General features: G+C 36.9%; 1 pseudogene; it reads right to left on the bottom strand.

Moving 5' to 3' along the window:
• Positions 1-1,193: 1,193 nt before the first annotated feature.
• On the bottom strand, positions 1,194-6,391 carry LOC122140844 (annotated as a pseudogene).

The raw sequence follows: 6,391 nt of genomic DNA, 5'->3' as shown, positions 1-6,391 counted from the left end.
ACTCAGAGTATCCCATTGGTGGGCAAGTGATTTCATTCTAACTTTCCCTCCAAATCTCTGTCTGATATCGAAACCAAACTCTACAATCGTGAATAGCTTTAGGGGTGAGTGCATTATCGAGCAAACTTTCATTTTGGGGTGGAACTATTCCTTTAAAAAACAAAATACCAGCTGCACTTTTATGTGTATATGCGCATAAATGTTCACCAAAGCTTTCAGAAAGTATGTAGAAATACAATGTTGCCTTGGAGCATGATTGCTCTACAATCACGAAAGTAACAGAAGTGCAATGTAATGAGGGCACCGATTCTTGCAGTTTTTTTCTATGCACGCGAAGAAGGCTGTTGCGGGAGGGGAAAGAGGAAATGGCCCGCCTTGCTATGTTTCCCTGTGCCAGTGACAGTGTGTAAGAAAAATCTGACCTTTGTTATTATGAAAACATTGTAGGTGTTTGCGTTGCTTCCTTAGCAAACATTTATTCTAAGGCATTTGGCTCTGTTAGAAAGGTTTAGCTAGATAATTTAAAAGTACTGTATAAAGTGTGTTTACATAAACACTACAAAGCAAAGGCTTTTGTATATTCCCAAAATAAATGAAGGCAAGGCTATTATTTGAATGTAAATGCAGACGACTGAAAACAACTGTATCACTGGTGATCAATCTGTAGCTATGAAGGTGGACTTTGACCTCAACCAACTGTATCTCCTAAGAGAAGCGAATAGGCAGTGATTTGGCGAATTTAGCTAAAAAAAAGCAGCGCCCACATAAAATAGGATTCATGAGTAGTACAATGCAAAGAAGGCGCTCGCGAAATGGATTTTTTCCCCGCCATTACTAGGTCCCTGTGCCAGTACAGTCAAACCGATAACACGGGAGGATAAATCCTGGTATAGTAATAATGCAATATAGCGCTTAATTCTGTTCCAAGTTTAAAATGCCTTACATGTTCGAAAAATCAAAAGGACAGAAACTTGTCTGGTGGAATCATTCAAAATGCTGATTCTTTTGACGTCTCCTCACACACAAACACAAGTTAAAAAAGACTGGTTTTGAGATTTGGAGTGCTATCTGGTACAATCATACGGCACGTCGGACACGTCTTCATACTCTTCAGCATGTGCCAGGCAGAGTTGAAGTGTTTGAACCCCACCTAGCTGCCCCACTGCCATTAGCAGAATGTCTTTCCTTTTTCTTTATAAAAGCGCAGCTCCCGTTCCTGCCAGGACGGGCCTCTTCCAGCTCGCGCTCAAGTGGTGGGCGGCCATCTCTCGATTGATGGTACCGGATAAAACGTGTTCTCGACTGTGCCCAGTCGGCGGCCATTTGTGTGCGCATATCATCGTCTAGCGCTCGGTGGGAGTAATGAGCAAGCACTTCCTGTTTACAAAAAAGGCTGATTGTTATACACACCATAGGACAGGTCAGTGAGTGAAACATATTAATGGGCCAAATAAATATTTACAAGAAACTAACAAGGAATAATAACAAATAAAAAATAAAAAAAAATATATATATATATATATATATATACTGTGTGTGTGTGGGTGTGTGTGTGTGTGTGTGTGTGTGTGTGTGTGTGTGTGTGTTGAATGACTTTATTCTTAGTTTTTTTGTGCCAAAATGCAATTATATTTTATTTTTCATAATTTTTGTCTGTTATTTTACTATTATTGAGATACTATTGTAGTTATTTTGTTAATATTTTTAATTCATTTTAGTATTACCTTTTCCATTTTTAGTTAAAGTTTTAGCACTTGATTGTTTTTGGTCATTTTTATTAATTTTTTTAATGTCTATATTGTTTTTTTTATTCATTTTTTATTTTTAGTTTCAGTTATTATAGTATATACAAGTTAAACTAAATATAAAAATAAACTTTTTAATTTTTGTATATTTTATTTATTTATTTTATATTTTATTAAACTTTTTTTTTTTTAAGTTACTATTTATTTATTTATTGCATTTTTGCAGCATCTCTCTGATCCTAAATCTGTCAGAAGCATTATAAAGTTTGGTGGGACTTTCCTACATTTTACTTTTCATTACTTTCCTATTATTAGGAATAACATTTTCTTTCTATGCTACTTCTTTCTTTTTATTTCACTGTGACTAGTCAGCCAGTTTCTGAACTCAGAATAGTTTGTTGTGACGTTGAATGAGGCTCGATCATGTCAGAATAGTTTTTAATGAATGGTATTTTTTGGAGTGAGCAGGGAAGATTTGAGATCTGAAAGTTACAGCATGTTTTTACATAGTGGAGTAAACGGTTTTATTTCAAAAGATGTAGGTTATATATCACTCCTCATGATATGACTCTTGAAGTATTAATTGAAAATAGTATATTTGTTTTACCTGACACGAGCAGCACTGCCTTTCTCTCATGGCTTTCAGACTACCATTCCAATGGAGAAGCTGGAAAACTGTCATCAGTTCCTAAGAAAAAGGTTTAAAATTAAAATCCACATTTACAGTTACTCACAACTTTTCATAAAGTTCCAATAATGATCTCACTTACCTGGAACTCTAGCATAGATTTCCCCTTATTAGACTCTACCATGAACCGAAAAAAAAAGCACCGATGCCTGTACTAGGGTTATCCGCTTCTTCTCTGTTTCCCTACAGTAAATACAAATGAGTAAAGGTCAACAATGTCAACAATACACTATTGTTCAAAGGTTCGGGGTTTGATCTGAGAGAAATGAGTTCTTTCATTCAGCAAGGATTGCATTAAATTGCTCAAAAAGTGACAGTAAAAGGCATTTATATTTTTTACAAAGCTTAAAGGGATAGTGCCACAAAAAATTTAAATTCTGTAATTGATACTCACCCTCATGTTGTTCCAAACCCGTAAGACCTTCATACGGCCATGTGACATCAGGGGGTTCAACCCTAATTTTATGAAGCTACGAGAATACATTTTGTGTGCAAAGAAAACAAAACTAATGACTTTATTCAGCAATTCATCACCCTATAGCGCCATTTTGGAGATTATCACATATGTAAACAATGTATGCAACGTATGTACGCAGATATGTTGTTAACGTTCAGATCAAAGCATAATCAACGTAAACAGCGCATCTGCGTACATCGTTGTTTACAATATGTGATACTCTCCAAAATGGGCGCTATAGGGTGATGAATTGTTGAATAAAAGTCATTAGTTTTGGTTTTCTTTGCGCACAAAAGGTATTCTCGTACTGAGCCTTGATCATGTAAGGATCCTTGCTGTCTATGGAGAGTCAGAGAGCTCTCGGAATGCATTGAAAATATCTTAATTTTGTGTTCGGAGATGAACGAAGGTCTTACGGGTTTGGAAACGACATGAGGATGAATAATTAATGACAGAATTTTCATTTTTGGGTGAACTATCCCTTTTAAAGCTCCAGTGCTCATTCATTGTGTAACGGCATGGTGTTCCCCAGAAGAAATAAAACAGTAAATGAAGCTTTAAATTTTGGGTGAACTATCTTCTTTAGTGAGCCAGAACAAAAATCCACTCAAAACTGAGATAACTGTGAGAAACTCACATTAAAAGAGGGCTAGGAGCCTCACACACACTCTTCTCTATGTAACTCATCTGTGATGGCGTCGAGATGGGGATGCGCATTGAAAACAGAATTCATTAGGGCAATTTTGGCCGCGCTTCGTCTTGCTTCAGCTTTGGTCGGGCAGAACTGAGAAGATCAAAGATGCTATTTAACCACACTGTAATCGAATCCTGAATGAAGATGCTCAACAGAAATTAATTTCCAAGAGATCCTCAAGAGGGGAAAACATTAGGCATAAAATATACAGACACAGATGGCAACCAAAACACAATTATTTTATTTCTGAAGATCTGAAGTTCCCAGACAAATGAATTGGAAAAATGTAAAGAGAATATTGCTTTTGCCTGGGAAAACTCCCCCAAAGCAACTTCCCCCGGGGGAGACTGACGTAGCAGACGTAAGGGGGTTTGTTGGGATGGGGACCATCTCATAGACGCAAGAGCCCCGTTCCTCAGGTCAGCACCTCGTGGACTGCTTCATCTGCCAGAACTCCTGCAAGGCCGTCCCACGACATTCACTGTGGGAATAAGACCATCAGATCACAGTATACAAACACCATTCTAGTTTATTTAAAGACTTCATGAGTTCAAATGTGGTGCTTGAAACAGCAGCAGTCACATTTCACATATCATCAAAATAACCTGATATCATGCACGAATTCTTCATTTATTTTGCTAATTCTACAACTCAAATTGAAGAAACTTGGGTGTTGTTGTGGGGTTTTTAATATTGCTTAAGAGAGTTCACCCAAAAGTTCACTTCATTTACATCACTCTCAAGTTGTTCCAAACCTGACAGTGGCTACTGGCAGCTGTTCGGTTCAAAATATCTTCTTGTGTGTTCAGCAGAAGAAAGCAGCTCAGTACAGGTTTGGAACAATTTGATGAACGGTACGGTTTTTTACAAAACAAGTTCATAAATTCATCTTTCACTATGACTGTGACAGTAAACAATGAAAAGCATATGCTCATTGAATGGCTGATTTAAAGGAAGCTTGTTGTTGTGGAATTGCTTAGATACTAATTCTAACAGGAAATAAAGGGTGGTGTATTTCTTTGAAAGGAGTAATGTAAAAAATCCCCCCCATTCACAGCCGCACGTAACACTCAAGCATCTATATATATATATATATATAGATTATATATATATATATATATTTAGATATATATATATATATATATATATATATTTATATATAAAGCTTATACTAAGCTTCTTGGAGGGTTACATTCAGACGTCTGAGGTGTCTAGGAGCTAGATGTAAAACACTTAGCCTGCCTCTAAAGAACACTGGCAACAGTCCTATCCAAACAATAATCCATTAATGTAATTAGTCAGCATGTCATGGGGCTCAATCGGAGTGCTCAGATTGAATGTGCTTAGATGAAGGTTTTTTAAACACACCTACGGTGCTGCAAAATGCTGTCTAGTTAGGGAGCTGCATGAGTGCATCTCACGAAGAACAGGTCTGGGTATACATTGAAAATCAGAAAAGAAAACAATATATTCCAAGAAAATTAAACTTTTATTTATTATTATTTCATAACAATTAACCACACTGCCTTTCCTGTATATTGTTCTCGATGACTCTCATCTTAATTTAAATTAATTTAAATAATATTATATAATTTATAATAAATGCAAAACTCTTAATGGTTCTAAATATAGGCTTTATACAATTTTTTTTTTTTCTTTTCATTTTGGAATGAAATGAGATTCAAAGCTCAGTTACTGCTGAGACAACCAGCCTGAGTGTGAATTCGTGAGAAGTATTAATACTGATTTCTGAATGTGTTTACGTTGCTTGAAATATCTCGCACGTGGGTCAATAAAGTGGCACATTTTCTTGTCCAGATCTAGTATATTAAATAATTCAAAAATACATTAAAAATGCAATTTCATACAGAGGATGAGAATCTCTCCTGATAATTATCAAGTTTTTAATTTCTGAATTAAAATCTTATTTTTGGAGGACTTAAAGTCAATGTACACACACACCACACACCACACACATAATTTATTTATATGATTAATATTTGAAAAACATAGATAGATAGACAGATTATCAATATTTGTAATTTTTTAGAAAGAAAGGGTAAAACTTAAATTCAGTTTCAAAATAAGTAACCCCCAAGAAAAACTTAATGATATTCATTATTCAAAAACTAATTTGTGAAAATTGCTCGTGCAATAAAGATGTGTGAATGTGCATTTATTTTTGTTTATTTTACTTGTTTATGATGCTTAAACTACTTTTTAAATACTGCCATTTTGAAAAACTCAAATGTATAAAAATTGAATATAAGAACCAATTTGAATACACGTTGAATACATTTCTAATCACTTTTTACATTTACATTTTAATTGTTTTCAAAAAAAAATATGTTGTTGTTTATCATTGACTCTTATGTTCTCATGTGCAAAACATGTCCATGTTCACCCCACATACCCCTGCCGTATCCTTGCGTGTGTTTGGCAAAGCTCCGGACCAACCGCGTCCACTGCCTCTCTCAGAACCGCCGGGTTGCTAGGATTGGACAGACCCAGACCCGCCCGACATGTCTACCGAACCGAACCCGCCTGCCCCCATGATACCGGAACCGAGGCTGTGGAGCTGGAGCGGCGGTGCGGTGGTGGCGGCGGCCCCGGGGAGGCAGACACCGAGATGTGGGAACCCTGAGCCGAGGAAAGAGTGCCGGTTACACCGGGCCGCAGGGACCGCGAGAGTCCCGGTCGCGCTCGCTCCGTATCCGATACCGGGCTGTAAGCGCGCTGATGGCGAAGAGACTCCATTGTCTCGAAAAGTGATGCAAAAGAAACCAACACAAAGGCAACGACTGCCA

This window comes from Cyprinus carpio, chromosome B19 (genome assembly GCF_018340385.1).
Source record: "Cyprinus carpio isolate SPL01 chromosome B19, ASM1834038v1, whole genome shotgun sequence".
NCBI lineage: Eukaryota > Metazoa > Chordata > Actinopteri > Cypriniformes > Cyprinidae > Cyprinus > Cyprinus carpio.
This window is presented reverse-complemented; position numbering and strand designations above follow the sequence as displayed.